This window comes from Colossoma macropomum, unplaced genomic scaffold (assembly GCF_904425465.1).
Source record: "Colossoma macropomum unplaced genomic scaffold, Colossoma_macropomum, whole genome shotgun sequence".
NCBI classification, from domain to species: Eukaryota; Metazoa; Chordata; class Actinopteri; order Characiformes; family Serrasalmidae; genus Colossoma; species Colossoma macropomum.
Window position 1 is genome coordinate 28,061,307 of NW_023494794.1, and position 18,269 is coordinate 28,079,575.

General features: G+C 41.9%; 1 protein-coding gene across 1 annotated transcript in view; it reads left to right on the top strand.

Moving 5' to 3' along the window:
• Positions 1-263: 263 nt before the first annotated feature.
• Positions 264-18,269, top strand: part of LOC118814881 (MOB kinase activator 3B) — a 73,173-nt gene continuing 55,167 nt past the window's right edge. Inside the window, exon 1 of the mRNA XM_036580737.1 lies at positions 264-400. The gene's annotated coding sequence lies outside the window, so the exon portion shown is untranslated. The remainder of the gene's footprint in view (positions 401-18,269) is intronic.

An 18,269-nucleotide genomic window follows, 5' to 3' on the forward strand; every position in this document is an offset into this window, starting at 1 on the left:
ATAGCCGTTCACTAAAGGATGAAAAAATAATTAGCTGCTGGATTTATTATTATTATTATTATTATTATTATTATTATTATCATTATTATTATTATTGTTGTTGTTGTTGTTGTTGTTGTTGTCTAAGTGGCGGGAATGGGCTTCCATAACTGCCCTGACGTAAACATAGACCAAAAAAGTTAGCTTGTGTTGGACTCGAGAATCGATTCCTCCGATTCACTGAACAGAACCAGTTCACATAACCGATTCATTCACGAGTCGGATATCAGTTGCGCAGAAGGCGAAGCGGGAATCAGACGCGGAGAGAGAGAAAGAGGGAGAGAGAGAGAAAGAGAGAGAGGGATTTACAGACGGGACACGGACAGCTGAAAGAAAAAGTGGAGGATAAAGTCCAGCAGAGGTGAGTGAGAGCGGAGCACCGTCCGGCCGGTCTGCCGTGCGTGACTGACCCGGTTCAGAGCTGCGTTTTTCACGTGGCGTTGTTGTTCTGAAGGACTTCAGACTCAGTTTGGACGAGGCTGAAGTCGGGTTTCTATTCGCCGCGTCTTGTTCGAATCTTCCCGTTCCACCTTAAATGGTGCAGCAGTTCCATTCTGGCGCCTCACTATTTAAGGTGGAACGGGAAAATCTGAATAAGAAACTGGGCGAATAAGAAGCTGCGTTCAGCTGGGTCGGTGGAGTGGCTCGTGTGGGGTCTTTCATTCATACTGTAAGGGGGGTCTATTACACAACACGCGCGCGTGCAGTTTTAACCCACCAGTGTCCATACATGAAGTTTTACACTACACTGGTTTCTAAGTTGTCTAGTCTGGTGACATCCTGTTTAAATACAAGTAATGTGTGGCCACGACTTAGTAAGGCATGGGAACAAGATAATTAACTCGTGGCAATGACTTAGTAAGGTGTGGGAACGAGATCCTAATGCATGGCCATCACTTTCGTACCCACGCCTTACTAAGTCGTGGCCACAGCTTAATTATCTCATTCCCATGCCTTACTAATTTGTGGCCACACATTCGGATCTTGTTCCCACACGTTAATAAGGTGTGGCCACACATTATTTCTATTTATACAGGATGTCACCAGCAGGGCTCCGTAGTTCTCTGTGCACAAATCTGAAGAAATGGTTCAAACTGGTCAAACATTTGAGCTAAAAAAGGGAAATTCATCACTTAATTTATCATAAAATTCAGTTTTTTGGACAAAACAGTGGAAAATCTGAATTGTGAATGAAAATATGAGCTAGATGTGAGATAAGCTGTGTAGAGAACTCTGTGTAGGTCTTGTATTGTGCCAGATGTTCCTTGTATAAGCTAATGAAGTTGCACTGTAGCTCTGGCTTCAGCAGGTCAGTCACTGAACTGGTGGCTCACAGAAACAAGTAGAAGCCTGCCGTCTGTCCATTATATCCCCCTTTCATCTCTTCTCTTTCATCCCTTCTGCTCCTTTTCCTTTCCGCTCTTCTCCTCGGTTCTGTTCCTTTCAGTTCTGTCCTACACACTCTCTGATTTTGGCTTAAAGGGCCCATAGCCTACATTTTTGCATTTTCATTTCATTTTTTCCACTTACAGCAGGAGTGCTGAACTCAACCACTGAGAGGGCCTTATTAAAAGATTTCAGCAAATCCGTGGACCATAGAACACTTATGTTTTATTTCATTTTTAATTAACACTTTTCTATAAACCGAACTGACCAAATATCAAAATTTTAATGTCCCCAGGTTGTAGGTCTTTTAACTGATAATGATGTTGTAACTGATTTCATGGCTTTTCTTGAGTTGGCTCAATTTGAGGACACCAGAGTTCACACAACTCAACCTTCTTAGTTGAGTCAAAAATTCTCTTATTTTTTAGTTCTGTGTCTCAGTTAATAAAATGATCTTGTTTTTATACTCAACTTCCCCACCAGCCAGGACTCTCTCCATCACACAATCCTGCTAGACATTCTTCCTCTTGGGTACTCGCTTATATATGGCTATGGCATTGCTGGGGCTCAAACTCACAACCTCCTGTCGGGGTGACGGCTTAGTCCACTGCACCACTCAGGAACACATGAAGCAGCTCAGGTTTTGTGTCTTTAAGTGTTTAAAACACTGGAGAAAATTTGTTTTGACTTTAAAGGCTGGCGTCGTCTCGTGTGGTTCAACTGTCTAATAACTCATCCCAACATCAGGAGGTTGTGAGTTTGAATCCCAGCAATGCCACAGCTGTCCATATCCAGAAGCGCAAGAGGATAATATGCCAGACGGGACTGCGTGATAGAAGAAGCGCCAGCTAGTGGAGAAACTTAGTAAAACACACAAACTCAGTTTTGTTTATCTAACTGAGATGCAGACCTAGAAACAGTCGTTGGGAGAATTTTCGACTCAACTAAGAAGTTTGAGTTGTGTGTCCTCGAGTTGAGTCAACTCAAGAAAAGCCACGTAATCAGTTACTGTATCATTTTAAGTTCATGACTACTGGCATCTTTTCTTTACTGCAAGTTCATTAAAACTTGGGCTCAGTTTTGGAGCTGCTGAGCTGACGTTCAGTGTTCAGAGCTGACGTTGGCTGAACTGCAGTTAGTTGTTTGGTGATACGACTGGTGTGGAACCATATAGAACTGAGGTATAACTGCTGTACCATAGACTGTTGTTGGGGTAGGAGAATCAGAGCGCACATTATGTTGCAGTGCATGCTGGGCACTGTAGTGCAGTGCATTGTGAAACGGGCTAATACGACTGTGGAGTACGTTCTGAAACTTGACGTGGTACATCAAGTGAGGAAAATTCAGTTTTCCATAATATGAGCCCTTTAAAGGCCAGTTGGACACAAATGAATCCTGTAGGAGTCAGTTCAACACTAGTTTGACTGCTTCTTAATGAACGCAAACCTTAGCTGTACTTTCCTCATTTATGGCCAGCGGGAGGAGCAGGAACAGAGATGACCTTTAATTAAGGAGTCAGGAGGAAAAGCAGGGTTTAAGCGAGGAAACAGTCACTAGCACGGATTGCATCTGTCTGCTGCGCCACTGAGGAAAGAAATATCTCTGCCTGTCTGTATTCATCCGTCATTAGGGCTTTAAAGTAGTTACGGGGGATATTTTTAGCCGAGAGAATAGCAGTGTTGTTCCCTCAAAACTGTTCAGAATCCTTCTCATGTTGTGTTTATGACAGCAGAGCTTCTTGCTTCCTCTGATTTCAAGGTTTATTTACTTGTGCAAGTCCAGAGTTATTACTTTCCAAAGCAGCCCAGACAAGTGAGCTGCACAGGCAGTGCACCCTGTAATTGTACAGACAGTTTATAGACCCTAGCTGTGTCCCAATTCAGGGGCTGCGTCCTTCGGAGGCTGCATTTGAAGGCCGATTGTGTCACAGCGGTGTGACTAGGCTGTCCCATTTCGAAGCCTCCTTCATATGCAGCTGAGAAACGTGTCCTTCTATTCCGTGGCAACAAAGGATCCAACGGGTGGATCCTTTGGCAGCCAACATATCCTGAGGTTCATTGAGTGCCGGCAAGGATTCGAGAACATGGTGGCGTCAGCAGAGGAGCGAATGGCGACTGAGGAGACACTTTTAAGTGTTGGGTTTAAATTGAGGCGAGTAGCCAATGATACAAACGTTAAAAAACAACCCAATCTCATCAGTGAGTGTGTTTACATGCACTTAATAATCTAATAATGGGGAAACTCCAGGTCTACATGAGTCAGACAGTAATCAGATTTCTACTTTGCAACCAGCCAATAAACTCACAGAAGAAGACGTGACGAAAACGTAACGTAAAACATCACGTCACTTTACCTAAAAATATGAACATACATCATCTAGAAGATGAAGAATATTTAAATACTTTATTTCGTGTTTGGTTTCAGCGCCGCTCCAAAAGTGTTGCCGTGTCTCGCGGCGACGCTGCTCGCTTATTTCCAGTACCGCCGTCTGTTTTCACACATGCACACACTGAGAAATATGAAAGAAATCAGAGTAAGAGTTTACAGCACTGAGAAATCTGATCACTGAGCTAAAATCCAGCCTCTTTATCGTATTTCTTAATCAGATTTCTAGATCGGAGTGTGCTGTTTACATGACCATTTGAATAATCAGATAACTGCAGAAGTCCGAAGGTGATCGGATTATTGAGTGTATCTAATAAATGAAAAAAATCAAACAAAAATCAGAGTTTCTGTCTCCGTCTTTGAAGAACTTAAAAAGAACTTGACAGGAACGGCGTTTCATGAATCAGCGGTCAAGCAAATCTGATATTTTCAAATCCGACCTGAGCCACTTTCATATGTGGTCCTAGATCGGATACGTATCCAATTCTTGGCCATGCGACCTTAATGTGATGCTCAGATCGGAATTCATGTGCTTTTTTTCCACTGCGCGTGCGCCATTATTCAGCGTTACCATGGCAGCAGCGCCGAACAGAAGTTAAAGCCTATAAACGGTGGAAAAGCAGCTCATCTCACTTTTTTCTCCTTCGTCTCGCTCTAATAATGAAGCTGAGAGCTGATCAGAGTTAATGATCTTCTCAGTGAAGCTCGTTCTGCTCGTTAGTTTGTGCTGATGATCACGTGATTCATTCACGTGACGTTACTGAGTGGGATGTGATCATGAGGGTCATTTCAGAACGCCGGTTCGTCACATTAATGACAGATTTGAGTCACTTACCTAAACGAGTGTGAACCATCGTGTCAGAGAGATCGGATTTTAGCAGTGAGGCTTGTAATGTGAACGTGATGTTTGATCTGTGCCGTCCCAAAAACTCAGTCAGTTTGCGACTGTTGTTACAGCGCAGTCTCTGTCTGACAGCAGCCTTACAGATGAGAAGTGGAAGTGCTGAAGCTAAATATACAGAAAGGATTATCAAATCCTATGCATGCTGCTTTGCATTCATCTTAATTAAAAAAATTAAAGACTAAAATTAAAGCTAAACACCAAAATGTCCCCAAAATGTCCCACGCTTGACAAACGAAAAGCCACGTTGTCCCCAAACTTTTGCTGTACAGTGTAAATAAACAATGCGATGAATAGAAAAGCGAGAAAAGCCTTGTCCAATCTGTCACCATCCGGCTGGACCCCATCTCTGGTGTAATTTAATTTAAAGGCTGTTACGCAATGACTCACTCATATCCCCAGGCTATCACTGCAGTCTGTCACTGGCTTATTTGCACCAGAGCCCCGGGCCTCTCTGGAGCTGTGGGACACGAGAGATCAGTTCTGCTACAACTGACTGTGCAATTACAATAATCATTAGACCAGCAGACAGATGACTGAGCAGAATATGACTGACCTTTGATAATAAGCATTTTGAGTGTAGATCTGTTAGCAATTTGGCCCAAAGTTAAAGTTACACAATTTTCCCTTTATTCCAAATCGATCAGCCAAGACAGGTTTGCTGTCTGAAGTTTGCTTCTTTAGTTCTGCACTGAAGCTACACAGCTAATGTGGTTAAGAAGGGACGTTTACCCTGCCAGTTAGCATCGAGCAGACTGTATACTTAAGTCTTCACACACTTGCCTCAAACCACATGGAGTTGCTCAGTGATCTCAAAAAGACTTTCTTATGTGGTTTATGTCACTGTTTTACATTGTTATTTGTCAAAATGGACAAAAGTGCAAACAAATATAGATAAAAGAACGTAATATGCATATATTTACATGCAATTCGTAATGTGATAACTGCAGAAAACCAGATTTTAACATGTTTACATGCACTCGAGTAATCGGATAATGGGAAAACTCAGAGTCTACATGAATCAGAAAGCAATAGGATTTTTGCTTTGCAGCCAGCCAGTAAACTCACTGAAGACGCCGTGATGTAGTGGGAAATATGAATATAGGTCATCTAGAATATTCAAATCCTTCATTTCGACAAGTGTGTGTTTGGTTTCAGCATCGCTCCAAAGGTATTTTGTTGCTGTACTGCAGGTGCTGTGTTAAACACTGCTTGCTGTTTCCAGGACAGCTGTCTGTTTTTGCACAGGTGCAGGCAGAAAAACGAAAGAAATCAGAGTAAAGGTGATAACTGAGTTAAAACCAAGCTGTCTTTATCGGATATCTTATTCGGATTTCTAAGATTTAGTCCGGTGTAAATGACCACTTGAATAGCCAGATAACTGCCGAAATCAGATAATGATCGGATTATTAAACAAATTAATTGCGATGCTTTAAAGGCGGTAGGTGCCACGCTCAGTAAGACACTTGATAGATAACTAATGGCAACTAGTGTAACTTTGAACAGCTTGCTTAGTAAAATGAAATAAGGAATGCATATCTGATTCATTAATAAATGTTAGGCATTCATAAGCCATTAGGCAGCGTAAGTGTCTTGATACTTCAGATGAATTGTGGAATTATGAAAAAATAATATCTTATGGTTTTCCTCAGGCATCTGTAGCTGATTTCAAGCCTGCTATAATGGCAGAAAACGACACATTTTTTTAATATCTAAAGCAAGTAGACATGGCTTTGGAAGTCACCCGCTCGCACTTGTATAGCAGTCTAGAGATGACTTAACGACTCGGCACAGTTTAAGGCAATTGTATAATGATTTAGGTGTGCAGTTAGCATTATGCTGAAGTTACGGCTTTAAGCTTCCATTGTTTATGAGCTACATTAGCCTCATAGTTCCAGTTCAAAACTAAAAAAGCAAATATCGGACGCTCAACATGTCTTGGCTACATTTAGGATAAGTTGGTTAAAATCTGTTTTTTTTTTAATCATCTGTCAAAACTTCGACAGTTCTAATATGACTGTGTGGTGAGTTGTACCGGATAGTCTTATTACACACTTAATACTCAGTACAGTAGTACTCGCCTCATAAATATGATCATTTCAACTTCCTTTTGCTCATAGTGGCTTGAAAGAGACGACCGGTGAGTCACTCTACAGGAATGTGTGGGATCTAGCCTTTTTATAAATGGAGGGCACCAGATGCAAGTTAAACATTGACAGGTCTGACGGTTGACTCATAGCAATGTGCGCTGAAGGCAGATTTACAAGCAGGGAAACACTGCATTGTTCCTCTGCCTCCGAGCTACTTAATTTAACTGGTCATGCAAGCTCTGAGCTCCGTCATTAGTGTCAATCTCGAACCTCACGATTCGATTCGACTTGATTTTTTAGGAAATTTTCAGCGGCAACAAGGTCCCGGAATATCTGTTTCTTCTTTAGTCCTTTTAAAAAAGCATTTCAGGTAACTATGAAGCTGACTGAGTGAATGCTAAGAGTGCAAGGCATAAGGAGGGTAATTTCTAAATGAATAATACAAAAAGTTGGGATGTTGTGTAAATAAATGTAAATAAAAACAGAATGCAGTGATTTGCAAACCTCATAGACCCATATTTTATTCAAAGTAGAACATAGAACACGTATCGGGTGTTGAAAGTGAGACATTCTACCATTTCATGAAAAACATTAACTCATTTAGAACTTAATGGCAGCAACTCATCTCAAAAAGGTTGGGACAGGGGCGACAAAAGGCTGGAAAAGTAAGTGGTACTATTAAAAAACAGCTGGAGGGGCAATTTGCCACTAACTCACATGACTGGGTATAAAAAGAGACTTTTAGAGAGGCAGAGTGTCTCAGAAGCTAAGATGAGCAGAGGTTCACCAATCTGCGAAAATCTGTGTCTAAAAATTGTGGAACAATTTCAGAAAAATGTTCCTCAACGTAAAATTATGAAGACTTTAAATATCCCACCATCTACAGTACATAATATCATCAAAAGATTCAGAGAATCTGGAGAAATCTCTGTATGAAAGGGACAAGCCTGAAAACCAGGATTTGTTGCCCATGATCTTTGGGCCCTCAGGCAGCACTGCATTAAAAGCAGGCATCATTCTGTACTGGAAATCACTGCATTGGCTCAGGAACACTTCCAGAAATCTGTCTGTGAACACAGTTCGCCGTGAAATCCACAAACGCAAGTTAAAGCTGTATCATGCAAAGAAGAAGCCATATGTCAACACGATCCAGAAACACCGCCGTCTTCTCTGGGCCAAAGCTCATTTAAAATGAACTGAGGCAAAATGGAAAACTGTTCTGTGGTCAGATGAATCAAAATTTGAAATTCTTTTTGGAAACCACAAACAGACTGTTGAGCAGATAGAATCCCACATTAGACAAGAATGGGACAACATTCCTCTCCCAAAACTCCAGCAATTGGTTTCCTCACTTCCCAGATGTTTACAGACTGTTATTAAAAGAAGAGAGGATGCTACACAGTGGTGGACACGGCTCTGTCCCAACTTTTTTGAGATGCGTTGCTGCCATCAAGTTCTAAATGAGTTAATGTTTTTCATGACAATGGTAAAATGTCTCACTTTCAGCATCGGATATGTGTTCTTTGTTCTATTGTAGATAAAATATGGGTCTATGAGATTCGCGAATCATTGCATTCTGTTGTTATTTACATTTATTTACATTTTACACAGCATCCCAACTTTTTTGGAATTGGGGTTGTAAATCTACAATAGAAGGTATTTTGTTAACTTTGTTAACAAAACCCTCTGTAGTTTAAGTTTGTGTGAAGGTTCAGACATTCTGACTTTGCCAAATCAATGCAGTTGAATCGCAACTTTCAGATCGATGCATTACTTGCATTTTCACAAAAGCCATTACTCCTTTTATGGCAACGTAACAACCAGGTTATAACCGATGGTGCCGGAATAACGGCCTGTAATGTCCGATTTATCCGCTTTCACACCAAAACGTGTGGCTTGGCATTTGCATTGTGCCGTTTAGCCGATGTGTAATGCCCGTTAGCGCTGGGAGCAGTAAGCAGACTCTGGCAGCAGTTTCCTTCTCCTCGTGGGACAACAGCAGCTGCCTGACCATGCAAATCCCTCCTGGGGCGGCGGGGCGGCGCTTTTGTTGCTGGCGGCGATGCTGGAGGCAGGCCAGGGCACGTGAGCACGTCGTTGTGACACGAGGAGAAGACTTTTTCTGAGCACTGCTGGGAGCAGGTTTAATGCATTATAGTCCACACAGTGCTCTCGTCATGTAATCCAGCTCTGATCTCTCTCTCTCTCTCTCTCTCTCTCTCTCTCTCTCTCTGTCAGGCAGGCTGATACTAGCTCAGTGCTTGATAGTGTGTTTATAGTGTAAGGGTCAGAAAACCACAGCCTGAACTGTCCTACATGGCCTGCAGCTCCTCTTTGTGCACCACATCTTCTTGGAATTCCCTCCACTGGCTGTCAGTCATAACTGCTGTATGCGCTGTAGGGCTACAACAAACAACTGTTTTGACAGTCGAATAATCTTTTGATTATTGAAACGAATAATCAATTATTCAGATTATCAATCGCTCAATTACCAAATAACTCTTTTGTAGCTATCAGCTTCTAAATTTAGCTTGAGGTCATTTTATGCATTTGCTAACTAACACTAGCCACGTTTACATGAAGCCTAATAACCCATTAATAATCCGACTAATAGCTCAGTCAGAATAGACTATTCTGATTGAGGACCTTCGGAATACAGTTTCTATCCGACTGATCGAGGTGGGTAATCCTGTAAATAATCTGTTAAATAGAAGAATAATATCCGTGTAAACGCCTGTATCTGATTACATTCCCTATCGGAACGTGTAAGTATGTTCTGCGCATGTGCGTCGCGTCATAGTGAAAGTTTATACCATTCAGCATGGCGGAGCAGAAACTGGTCTGCAGAGGAGATGAAGTTTACGCTCTGATCTTTAAAAGACGGCGGCGGGACGGACGTCCACCTTATGTGTCTCAGAACACGACGTCTTCCTCTCGGCCTTCTTTAATAAGGACATGTGAAGGACGTTTTCCTGAGTCTGACATCATTTTAAAGTAATTAAAAACACAAGCGCCGCTCACTGCTGCTCATCTCACTCTGACTGGACTCACGAGTTGCTGGTTGTCATGGTAACGTCTACACTAAGTGGTTCTCTACGCATGTGCGTCATTTAGAATCTGATTACTTGTAGTGAGCATGTAAACGAAGATTTTCCATCAGATTTTTGAATAGAGTCAGAATATAAACACCTCAGTCTTAATCTGTAATCGGAATGTATTTAATCGGATTGGCAAAAATCTTTGTATGTAAACACAGACAATGAAGGCGAAGATGAATACCTTACTGATAAATTCACTGTTTTAGTGAACTATCCTGCGAATACAAAAGATAACGTAGCAGCAATAAAACGTAACAAAACTAAGTACGTTTTCCTTTAATCACATCAACGAGTTCTCTGTGCCTCACCAACCACACGGCCGTATCTACACATAAACACCACAAAAAACAATACGCATCACACAAACATGAGTTATTTAAACTTTTAAAAGATTTGTGATGTGCCAAGCATTGTTGAAAGCAGGCTATTATGTCAAATTGTTTGAAGGCTGCTGTTCGCAAACAAGCTAACCTTAGCCAGTACCTGTAGTTAAGAAGTCACCCAGGTTTAATGCAGAGGGAAGCACATTTTATTGAAACATTAAATGGTCAAGATTACAGTAAAGTCTAAATATCTGCAGACTAGTTGAGAGCAAGTTATAGCTTCAGAGTATATGACGGTTGCGGTCTCCAGACAAGCTAAGCTTAGCTAGCGCCTTCCAGATGGTAAGAGGATAATAACTGGCCTGCTGATGGCAAAGCTGGCATTTTGCTCAGCTCTTTCTTGGCAGTTAAGCAGAGTGTTAGGCTACATTCACATTACAAGCCTTGTTGCTCAAATCCGATTTTTTACTCAAATCCGATCTCTCTGACACGATGGTTCACACTCGTTTAGGTAAGTGATTCAAATCTGTCATTAATGTGACGAACCGGCGTCCTGAAATGACCCTCATGAGCTCATCCTACTCAGTAACGTCACGTGAATGAATCACGTGCATCATCAGCACAAACTAACGAGCAGAACGAGCTTCGCTGAGAAGATAATTAACTCTGATCAGCTCTCAGCTTCATTATTAGAGCGAGACGAAGGAGAAAAAGGTGAGATGAGCTGCTTTTCCACCATTTACAGGCTTTAACTTCTGTTCGGCGCTGCTGCCATGGTAACGCTGAATGATGGCGCAGCACAGTGGAAAAAAGCACATGAATTCTGATCTGAGCGTCACATTAAGATCACATGACCACGAATCAGATACATATCCGATCTAGGACCACATATGAAAGTGGCTCAGGTCGGGTTTGAAATGATCAGATTTGTGTCCAGACAGCCCGGAAAACATCAGATCTGAGTCACATTAGGGCAAAAAATCGGATTTGTGCTTCAACCTGGTAATGTGAACGTAGCCTTAGACAAAATGCTACTTTTCATCACTCTTTTTCCAATCACAGTCCAATTTACTCATTTTTCCTTTATTTCTTTCTTCCGTTATCCTTGTGAAATAGTTTTATAAATCATTTTCACAGTGATATCATAAATAAAGCTGGTTATACAGGTGTAACCAATCTAGCAGTGTCGGCAGCAACGCTTTCAACAAGATCTTTTTAAAATCATTTGAAAATAAACTGTGTGCATTCAACATCTGTTTGGGGAGAATAAGAACTAGTTAGACGTTATATGCAGGACAGTAATCTGGGTGGTCCAAGGGTGGACCAACAGTGGCACACAGTCAGTGGGTTGCCAACCTTATCAAGCTAGCGGGCCGACATATGCTGGCTATCTGGGCCTTTATTTGCAGCTAACGTCAATGACAAGAAAAATGAGGGACCCAAATTTAAGGAAACATTTCAAGGTCAAGATTCAGATATAAGCTGTCTGAAGTTCCTCTGGTTGAAAACAAGCTGTGATTTCAAATAATTTGACGATTGCTGTCTGCAGAGAAGCTAAACTTCAGGCCTTTCACTACAGCTAATCGAGTCAAGTCAGGCTTTATTGTATTAATATGTAAAAGAAAAGAAATGATCTTTCTTCATGTAAAAACTTTGGAAAGGCTCTATTCATCCTCTGTCCACTCACTAAAATGTTCTTTATAGAACCGAAGGCTGTTCTTCTGCGGCATCACTCCACAGAATCCTTTTTGCCACCTTTAGTGCTAAAACTAGAGTATGGAACCACTGAGAAGGCTAAGAAGTGATGTAAAACCAGGCTCCCCCATTCAATCACATCATCCCAGAACAGCATAGAGGGTAAAACAGTTTCCTGTCAGTGTGTTTTACGCAGCTGGGCCCCGGACCACCCCTGAAAGAGGCTTTTCACAGAGGCCGCGTCCATCCGGCTGCCGGGCAGTTCGGCTCCATCACCAGCCCAGACAGCCTCAGGCAGCCATAAACTGTGGCTGTGAGTTATTTCCGAATGTTTCTCGTCTCTCTCTCTCTCTGTCTTCCTGTTACTCCTGGTTTATTGGTTGCTATGACAGCACTCTTCATTTCAGTTCGAGTGCTCAGTGAAAAATAATCGCTTCCTTAGTAAAAGTTTCAAATTAGGCTTGCGCAGTGATGGTTTGGACACCAAGATCATGTAGTGATTGATGTTCATATTGAACAACGTGATGTATTTCCATAGAGAAACATTATGGCCTGGCTAAGTTTTAATGCAGTGTATTCGTTCACAGAGCAGTCATATGTAAATCTAAGCTGTCTGATCTCAGACCAGCCTTAACCAGAGTTAAGTCTGTCAAACAAAACAGGCAGTCAAAATAAATAATGCAAAGTTTTGATCTGATATTTTTAGTTTTGTCACTGGTCTGATGGACAGACTCATTTATATGCAGTTTTTATATTTTTATAGCTTTTCTTGTATCTTTTTTCCAGTTCTGGCCTCTTTTAAAAGGCTATGTATGGTTTGTTGTTGTTGTCCCTTTTTTAAAACTCTGTTTACTCAATTAATCAAAATTAAACAAAAAAAAATCCCATAATCAATAGTGACAGCCCCAGTCTGAGTGTAGTGTTGTTCCGCTCCAGCCACAGAGGGATCCAGTCACGAGCCTCAGACACACATTGGAGCTGAGGCCAGATCAACAGCCCTCTGTGTGGTCCTCATGAAGCTTATTCAAGCTCGGCTGAGACGTGCCTCGCAAAATCCGCAGCGCAGACTCCCCGCCCGAACGAACAGCATTAACCCAGTGCAAGGAACGCATTTAAATCCCACAGTTCCCACCGTCAGTGCAGCCACTCTGCCACCCAGGAGCTTTAGTTCCTTTTCAAGGAGTCTTAATGCACATAGAGTGTTACACCCAGATGACTTAAAGCGGTAATTCTGTGAAAATTTACAGTTTATTTTACCCCCTTAAGCCAAATGTCAATCAGACGAGGCATGTTTGGCATTTTTAATTGCTTCTTTAATTGTGCAATTACTAGTAATGGAAGCCACCGATAAGCATTGCGACCATCAAAGAAGACCTTTTCACATTTCTGCAATTTTTCTGCTGGAAGTAGTCGTTTCAGGGTATTTCTGTGCAGCGGGTTCATCAGTCCAGTGTGAAACAAACGAGCTTTTTTAGAGTGATCCAGTTAATGGGTTGAACGATAAGTTTATCAAGTTCACAAAAAAGATTCCATCCTTAGAAGTTCTTCAGGAGTTTCTTTTGAGGTATTTAAGTAGATTTAAAGCAAGACATCCTCCAGAGTTTGCCAACACTTTTGTTTCCCACATCTTTGTTTTGGTGGTAGCCCGTTTTTTGTTGATAATAATAATAATAAGAAAAAGAATCAATTTTATTTTTATAGCACACTTTAATGACAGCACCAACTCAAGCATGTCAAAAAAGAAAAGTCTTAAAATTATTCTTAAAAAGAGATAAAGATCCAGAATTTCTGTGAGACTCTGGAAGCTCTTTTCACAATCGTGGACCCAATACACTAAAAGCACGGTCAGCATAACTTTGGCTATGTTCACTTTACAAGCCTCATCGCTCAAATCCGATCTCTCTGACACGATGATTCGCACTCGTTTAGGTAAGTGATTCAAATCTGTCATTAATGTGACGAACCGGCGTCCTGAAATGACCCTCATGAGCTCATCCTACTCAGTAACGTCACGTGAATGAATCACGTTCATCATCAGCACAAACTAACGAGCAGAACGAGCTTCGCTGAGAAGATCATTAACTCTGATCAGCTCTCAGCTTCATTATTAGAGCGAGACGAAGGAGAAAAAGGTGAGATGAGCTGCTTTTCCACCGTTTACAGGCTTTAACTTCTGTTCGGCGCTGCTGCCATGGTAACGCTGAATGAAAGTGGAAAAAAAAGCACATGAATTCTGATCTGAGCTTCACTTTAAGGTTGCATGGCCAGAAATCGGATACGTATCCAATCTAGGACCACATATGAAAGTGGCTCAGGTCTGATTTGAGAAGATCAGATTTGCTTGTCCACACAGCCCTGAAAACATCAGATCTGAGTCACATTAGGGCAAAAAAATCGGGTTTCTGCCGCTTCAGCCTGGTAATGTGAACGTAGCCTATGAACGTCGAACTTCAAGCAGGTTTGAGGATCCAGACCAGACCTAAGGGAAACTGTAGCAAGAACCTGAGGAAGTAGAAGATCTTGCACTTATGTGGGATCTTGGGCATAAAATTCATTCTCTCTTAAATGGGTAACCAATGCAAAGACTCTAAAACTGGAGTGATGTTACGGTCTTGATTAAAATACGGTAAATATACAGTATATGCAGCGCAATTCTGAACATACTGCAATCTCTGTATACCCTTATTTGAAAGTCCAGCCAAAAAGGCATTACAGTTATCATGAATTAGCTTCTCAGTGTCCCAAGTCAGAGAAGTCCTGTGTCTCACAATATTGCATAGATGGTAAAAGGAGGTTTTACAAACAGAAGTATATGGGAATCACATGACAATATAGGCTCTAACATAACCCCAAAGCTCCTCACACATGACAGTCATAACAAATGACTATTTACAGCAGACTTGTCAATTTCAGCCTTAGGAATCTGGCCAGAATCTCCTGTCCATACACATCATGCTAAAACAGCAGTCTGGGGTTGGTTGTTTTGCATGTCAGTCTGTTGGCTCTTCCTGTCCAAGTAGGTGGTTCTTGGCCACGTTGAGCATCAGACCCCCATGATAGGCAGCAGTCTGGCTTGCAAGACTAAAATAAACTAGGTGGCTTGTAAGGAACGTATGTGTGTGTATGTGTTTGTAAGGGCGTGTGATCCACCCTCCGTCATGGCTGAGTGCCGTTGTAGGGGTTTCCTCTCAAGCAGTGTATAGCGGTAGCCTACGGGCCACAGTTGAGGAATTTTTACAGCGTTCCAGCCCGGTCGTTCACATTCCTGCATATGGTAATCAGTGATCTTTTCACGGCAGAGTGGAAGTCTTACCGAAAGAAAGGCCCACCGTTATCCTGAAGGACCACCGGTTATAAACTGGTAATTGCCTTTAACTCTATCACACCTAACAAGTCTTTGGGTTTTGCCCTTTAACCCATCAAAATCTGCCCCAGAGTGCTTAAAATTAGGCTTGTGCATTGATGGTTTGGAGCACCAAGACCATGTAGTGAATGATGTTCACGTTGAACATCATAATGTATCTACATAAAGCGACATTATGGTCTGACTAAGTCTTAATGCAGCGTATTTGTTTATGCGGCAGTAATATATAAATCTAAGCTGACTGATCTCGGACCAGTTCAGAAGAGGCATTTTGTCCTTTCAACAAAATATAAATCAAACCACTTTGGGAGCCACAACAACGTATGTCCATTTTACCATCTTGGCTGTAAATAAGTCTCAGTATATGCTGATGTTCTAGTGTATAATATAATACAATATAATATAAATGAAAACACACACTTACCTTGCTCTGCTTTAAGCTTTAGCCCAGCTATGAAAATGCTTATTATTGATTTTGTACAACAGGGAGATACACCGATCCGGCATAACATGATGACCACCTCCTTGTTTCTACGCTCATTGTCCATTTTATCAGCTCCACTTACTATATAGGGTCACTTTGTAGTTCTACAGTTACAGACTGTAGTCCATCTGTTTCTCTGCATACTTTGTTAGCCCCCTTTTACCCTGTTCTTCAGTGGTCAGGACCCCCACGGACCCTCACAGAGCAGGTACTATTTGGGTGGTGGGTCATTCTCAGCGCTGCAGTAACACTGATGTGGTGGTGGTGTGTTAGTGTGTGTTGCGCTGGTCTGAGTGGATCAGACACAGCAGTGCTGCTGGAGTTTTTAAACACCTCAGTGTCACTGCTGGACTGAGAATAGTCCACCAACCGAAAATATCCAGCCAACAGTGTCCTGTGGGCAGCGTCCTGTGACCACTGATGAAGGACTAGAGGATGACCAACACAAACTGTGCAGCAGCAGATGAGCTATCGTCTCTGTCTTTACATCTACAAGGTGGATGGACAAGGTAGGAGTGTCTAATAGAGTGGACAGTGAGTGGACACAGTGTTTAAAAACTCCAACTCCAAGCACTGCTGTGTCTGATCCACTCTGAGCACAACCACCAGCACAACACACACTAACACACCACCAAGTGGAATTACAAAGTGCACCTATATAGTAAGTGGAGCTGATAAAATGGACAATGAGTGTAGAAACAAGGAGGTGGTCATAATGTTATGCCTGACCGGTGTATCTCCCTATTGTATAGCCATGTGTTTGCTTGTCTGAAGTAAAAAAAATATTATTAAAGAAAACTCGATTAAAAGATTAAAAGGCAGAAATAGTTGTTTTTCTAAAGACATTAAAGGGTTATAAACCGGTTAAAACTGTGACTGCAGTCTGTAAGGAACTGATTACTTGTATGCTCTTCCAGCTACTATATACAGGTCTTTTTATGTTCTAGTTGTATTAACCCCTTAAAGATCCATAATAACAACCTATGGCATACTATTTGGTAATTACATAGATTATATGGACTGTAATGCAACCTGGCTGAGTTATTCCTGAGCTATGGGACTGTGTAATAAAACTCTGGCCTCACCTTCTGGCCATTTAACACATTCTGAAATCACGTTTTAACACCAACGTGAGCGGATTTTTTGGTAACGTCTTTAAATGACCTTCTTTCAGCAGCCTAACAAGTAAGACAAGCGCAAAAAATGAAGATCAAGATAGAAAACTTGAAAAACTGGGAGAAATACGTCATAAACAGGCTGAAACTATGAAAGAATGCATTCACGGCACATTCAGAATCAAAACACGTTCAAATGGAGTTTGATATCAGTGACCTGGCTGATATTTTGACTGTTGGGAGTTGTGTTTTCTCAGTCTTTTAAACTTAACCCTTGTGTGGTGTTGATGTGTTTGTTACTCAGTGGTCTGCTGGACCCACCACATTATTGGTTATTTAAATCAATACAGTCATAACAGTTTATGTAAAAATACCAGATGTTTAAAATATCACAAGTGTCCAGCGTAGGGTTCTCCTTTAGCAGCTGTAGCCAGTCAGCAGCCTGTCCATGTTGTCCACCCACACACACACATATACAAACACATACACACACACACACACACACACACTAACAGCAGGCCATGTAGGAGGAGAACAGAGTGAAGGACACAGCACCTCCACACTTTTACTCCCCGCAGGTTCACCCAACACCACATGTGTAATATAAATGTGTGGGGGGTGAACAGAGTGAAGACACTGAAAATGGGTTATTTTATATGTTCTTCACAGAAAATGAGCAAAGGCCAAGAATCTGAGGCTGAAATAATAATAAATCACATCATTTTTCTCTTTTGGTAAACATTAAAAATGAGTCAGGGGCAGCACGGTGGCGCAGTGGGTAGCGCTGTCGCCTCACAGCAAGAATGGCCTGGGTTCAATTCTCGGCCGGGCGACCAGGGTTGTTTCTGTGTGGAGTTTGCCTGTTCTCCCTGTGTCTGTGTGGGTTTCCTCCGGGTACTCCGGTTTCCTCCCACAGTCCAAAAACATGCAGTTAGGCTGATTGGAAATGCTGAATTGCCCCTAGGTGTGAGTGTGTGTGTGATTGTATATGTATGTCTGTCTGTCTGCCCTGCGATGGACTGGCGACCTGTCCAGGGTGTGTCCTGCCTTCCGCCCAATGACAGCTGGGATAGGCTCCAGCACCCCACCGTGACCCAGAAGGATAAGCGGTTTAGATGATGTGTGTGTGTGTGTGAAAATGAGTCTCACAGACCTGAACACCACACAAGGGTTGAGTCAACTCCTGTCACTTTTGAGTCAAAACTAATCAACATAATGCAACAAAACAGCGCACAGGAGACGCATTGCTATATTTGTCGGTTGCTTGTTTTGACTGTCTTTCTTTTCTCTGTTCTGGTGTATCTTTATCACTTCAAATGAATATTCCATCACACAATGACACCGTGGGCCTCTGGCGAGGTGCGCACATTCAAGGATGAAACTGAGCGT